Source organism: Acomys minous (assembly GCF_964271855.1).
Source record: "Acomys minous genome assembly, chromosome: 4".
Classification (NCBI taxonomy): domain Eukaryota; kingdom Metazoa; phylum Chordata; class Mammalia; order Rodentia; family Muridae; genus Acomys; species Acomys minous.
Window position 1 is genome coordinate 132675409 of NC_140486.1, and position 4907 is coordinate 132680315.

Here is a 4907-nt window from a genome sequence, read left to right on the forward strand (position 1 = left end):
TGACTAGTTTTGGTTGCTGCCCTTGTCTCATTTCTTTCCCTTTCTAGTCATTCACATTCTTAATTAAGCTTGTAGGAACCTGACAAACACTAGGCAGGGAACGAGTCTGTCCTGTTATGAATCCTTTGGGGGGACTCTTGACATTTAATTATGCTTTTTTCAAAACACACATTGTGCACTATAGCTGTGTTTTCCTCTTTAAGTTGCAAATAACTGGTCAGTGCTCTTAATATTGCAATTTAGATTAATCTAAGATATAATATATTAAAGTACTTTTAGGGCCAGAGAACATATATTTACCTGTTATATTTAAACTGTATACAGTAATGTTGCCATTTATTGATTGTTTTAGTTAACAAGTTAGCAATAGTAAATAATTTATGACTTTACTCATTATCATAAATATTAAAAGCCTAATCAGCTTTATACTGTGGAAATCCCTTTGCTGATCAGAATTCATAGGAAAGCCTACTAAAATTAATCCTCAATATTTTAAATATGTTCATTGTTAAATTATGTTTAATGTTACCAGTTATTTGAAAGTCAAATATTTTAAAGTATTCTTTTCTCTGAGAGTTAGTAGAACGTTTCTCTGAGTATAAACTCCAGAGTTTCAGGTTGTTTCTTTCTCCCTCTTGAGCATAAAGTGGTTGCTTTAGATTTTAATATCACTCCAAATAGGCACGCGTTGGAAGTGTTTTAATGCGTTGTTATGTTGCAAATGTGGAGTGCAGGAAGAGGCACCGGAATGTATCGTCGTGTTCTGACCTAATTTGGATGGCTCACTCTCACAGATAAGAGATGTTTTCACAAGCTTTGCCTATTAACCTCAGTCATAAGCCCTCATTTTTATCATATTCATTTGTTGATGAGAGAACTCTGATAGGCTTAGGAAAATTTCTTTACCTATTACGGAGCCAGGCCATCTCCTCTGGAGAAGGTACAACCTGCCAAACTCCATTGTCAGCACAAGTCTTCAGAAAACTCTCATCATGTGATTTGTAAACTATAGTACGTGACAGTTTTGTTCCCTTCACTTTAGCGATGACTCACAAAAGCAGCAGTAAGAAGTGCTTTCATTTTCAGTAGAACATGAAGAATAGACATGAGATATAAAGTATTGATGAGTCCATATCATGCTAATGTGCAAATAGTTCCTTGGAAATATAGCAAGATGGAAAGTAGACAGAAGGTTAACCCATTGATGAGTCAGCAGCAGGCTGATGCGTGAGTAGTTTCTCAGGGGCCAGAGTGACACTGTGTTGCATACTTTTCTCTCCTACTGTCCCTTCCTCTTGATGCGAACTTGTCCAGAGATCTGTGGTAGTCAGAGTTATTGTTTTCTGTCATTAATTATGTAAAAATCTGTCACTGTGTTTTCAATAATTTTTATTGCTATTAGAAAGTTACTTAAAGCTTTATATATCTCTTGCATTTGAATGGAAAGTCAGGTATTTGGTCAAGTGGGAATACTGCTGGGCACAGGTGTCTGCGACCACACAGAATAGAACACAAAGGCCACACAAGGCTCCGCAGCTGAGGATGGCCTGCGCTCCTCTGGGCTTGCCAGGGACATGGGAGAATCATGTCACTTGATTATAAGGGGTAGGAGGGTAGCCCCAGCTCCTGCACAGCATGAGGAGCCTATGGTATAGACTGCCTGGTTCACTTACAGTCTAGAGGCTGGTGGTCTGAGAGGGTGGGTGTGTGACCATGAGGCATGCTGGTTTTGTAAGGCACTGAAAGTGGCTGTGTTTGGGGCGCCGCTGTGGCCTCACACCTGAGCCCGTCAAGGCATGGTGCCGGGCCTGACTGGGCCTCTGTGGCCCAAGCCGTCTCTTGCCACAGCAAAGTGGGCTAGATTTAATTTTTAAAAAATAGGCAAAGTGATCTTTCTTTTAAAAAATCTCTGGTGTGTAAGGTCACTTCAAGATTTTTTTTTTTTAAAGACAAAGTTTCCCTGTGTAGCCTTGGCTGTCCTAGACTCACTTTGTAGACCAGGCTGGCCTCGAACTCCCGCCTGCTTCTGCCTCCCAAGTGCTGGGATTAAAGGTGTGCGCCACCACGCCCGGCTTCACTTCAGGTGCTTTTAAAAAGGGCTTTTCGGGAATGGTGAAAGCTGTCGCAGGCCCACGGGCACCTAGATGGTGGGCTTGGAGAAGGACAGGAGGAAGTGGTGGGTCTCGCCCAGGTCATGGTTGTGCAGTTCAGTCAGCGCTTCCATCGCCTCCTCCGCAGAGACCATCTTGCAGTCTTTCTGGGAGAACTTGAAGCCTTTGACTACTCCGTTGCTGGAGAAGAGGTTCTTGAGGCGCTCCTCTGACACAGAGGCGGGATGTTAGAGAGGTGCAGGGTGGCTGAGGGTGGCAAAGATGTCCTGGAAATTCTTGGAACCGAGCGTCTTGAAGTGGTGCAGCGGTGAGCTACCATAGTCCTTGGTCTTCCTGTCCCTCACGAGGCAGCGGCACACGCTGATGCTTTGACAGCGTGATCGCACTGACTTCCCATGCAGTTTGTGCCTGTTCAGGTGGCTCACGGCCAGCTGGGCCTGGCTGCCGTCTGTCATCTGTACGAGTGCATTCTCCTTCTTATTAAACAGGTTCCTCACCTGCTACGTATCACCATAGACACTGAAGAGAATAAAAAGGCTTTGGTGTGACTCTCTCAGGGTTCAGGTTGCTGACCAAAAGTATGGAATATCCGGCGCCTGCCAGTCCTGAGATGGCAATGCAGCCGGCTGCAGCTGTGGTAGTGGCAGATGGTATGCCTAGGTGGGGCAGGGCTCCATGGACAGTAGGTACAGAGAGGCCTGCATCCTGAGGGATAGCACAGGTAGGAGGTACCCGGTTCCTGAAGACGGAGAGGCTGACATTATGCCGCCTCACCAAAGGCTGCTGCCGTGGTCTGATCCAGCGAAGTCAGGCTGTCTCCAGAGGGCAGGGCAGGCCGAGTGTAGTCTCTGCTCTTGTCGTTTGTATTTGACATGGAGACTGGTGAGCTCAGAGAAGTCGATGCACAGCGTTCAGCTCTGCATGTTGCGCGCTCACAGGGTCAGCATACTGAAGCAGCCTTGGAATTGGTTGTTCTTGGTGAATATGATGATCTTCAGGACTGTGCCAAACTTAGGGACCATTTGGTGCAACATGTCCAGGGTTTTCCACAATGATCCTGAGCACCGGGCTCGGGCCTGACATTGCCGTTCCTACATCCACAGCAACGGCGGAGGGAGCCAAGGCCAGGTTTCCAGACAGCGCAGAGTTCATGGCTTGCAGCGGCCCATGCCTGGTTGGGTAAGCTGTCGGTTTTGAGCTCCCTGTCATTGGAGTACTGGATATAACTGGGCTGTCCACGCAGCATGGGCGCTGACCTTGGTATTGGCAGCCTCACCCATGTTCATTTCAACGAAGGACTGGAGCATAGGGAGGTTGGTTGGCAACTGTCTCAAAGGGTAACTCCAGTGAGATGAACTCTCAGTAACATCACCAGCTAACTTGTGAACATGGAAGGCTCTGAAAGAGACTCCTGTGCTCCTGTTGTTACCTTTGAACTTCTTGCTGTCATTTCCATTGGCTCTTGAGGCTGAGCTGCTCATGACGAAGGAGCCATTGCTGACACATGTGGAGAAGAGCTCATTGGATCCTGGTACAAGAGCTTTTGTACTGCTTGCTATGTCTGGGACGATGCTGTCCCATGGCACACACAGCAGACCCGTGGGGGATTGAGTGGAGGTGTAGGAATCTTCCATAATGTTTTTCTGCTTTACTTTCTTCTTTTACTTAGAATGTTCACTAATGGATAATTGCTGGCTTATAACAGAGTTAATATATGATTTTTTTCCATCTCTAAAATGGAGCAAAGCCAAAACAAAATCAGTATTAATCACAGTTTGGGATGTGATTCTTTTGCCTTTAGCATGTGATATGACATTCTCCTGATGCTGGGAGGTGGCAGCAAACAACATTTCCCACTCAGACAGCTGCTGAAGATGGGAAATAATGGGTTCTAGTTGAGTGTTCTGAGCTTTGAAGTCCCAAGGGTCAGGTGTGTGAGATGATCTTTCAACTGATTTATGGTACGATTTATGGTAAATTTGTTGGGATTTTACCTCATAAGAAAATGAATATTGTCTGGCTATTCCCATTAAGATCTGTTGGGAAGCCTCAGTGAAATAGAAATGGAACATAATCACTGTAAAATATTTTGATCATCACAGAAGCAGATGTTCTTAAAAATAAAATTAGCATTTGCCATTTTAAAACTTCTGCATAGCCCTTAGGAGATCAAATGCCTATTCCGAATTTAATAAGATCTTGCAGTGAGCATGACTCAGCTTATGTCCGAGGGCTGAAAGACGCTACCTATTATTTGGTATTTAAGAAATTGTTGACAGCAGAGCAAGATGGTAGCTCACAGATATCCTCCTATGACCTTTCTATGTGATCTTCCAAGCTGTTCATGCACCAAAGTCCACATAGGAGAGAGAACTCAGGAAACCAGGTGAGAGGCTGCAGTGCCAGATTTTGGTGTTGAGAATTAAATGTGTATTTAAGAAGGCAGGCAGGAAGGGCCTTTCTCATCTCTCCTCCAACTACAAGAAGCCTGGGGTTGAGAGGTGACTATGGCTTTAGGGAGAGAAAATGGAGTGAATCTGGACTTTAAACTTGAATCTTAAGATCAGATCTTTGATGATGAGACCTGTGCTAGGCAGGCTCCAATGACTCCTGCCATCAAATAAGTACCTGTGTGTGAGCTAAGAAAACCGGTAGGCTGTGGCTACAGCCACCTGCCACACTTCCAACCTCTAATGGCAGAACTAGAAGTGGGGCTCCACCTAGTTGGGCTAGCCTGAGACTTTGTTCCTGAGCCCAATTCTCAGATTGCCACAGTGAGACCCAACATTTAATAGA

The 4907-nt window shown here is 45.2% G+C and overlaps 1 pseudogene across 1 annotated transcript; it reads right to left on the reverse strand.

Annotated features, from left to right (window-relative positions):
• Positions 1-2140: 2140 nt before the first annotated feature.
• Positions 2141-3592, reverse strand: LOC311595940 (polypyrimidine tract-binding protein 1-like; annotated as a pseudogene). Its single transcript has 2 exons — positions 2886-3592; positions 2141-2809 (listed from the first exon to the last, which is right to left on the reverse strand). The product of its transcript is annotated as a polypyrimidine tract-binding protein 1-like (transcript).
• Between the last annotated feature and the right edge of the window lie 1315 nt (positions 3593-4907).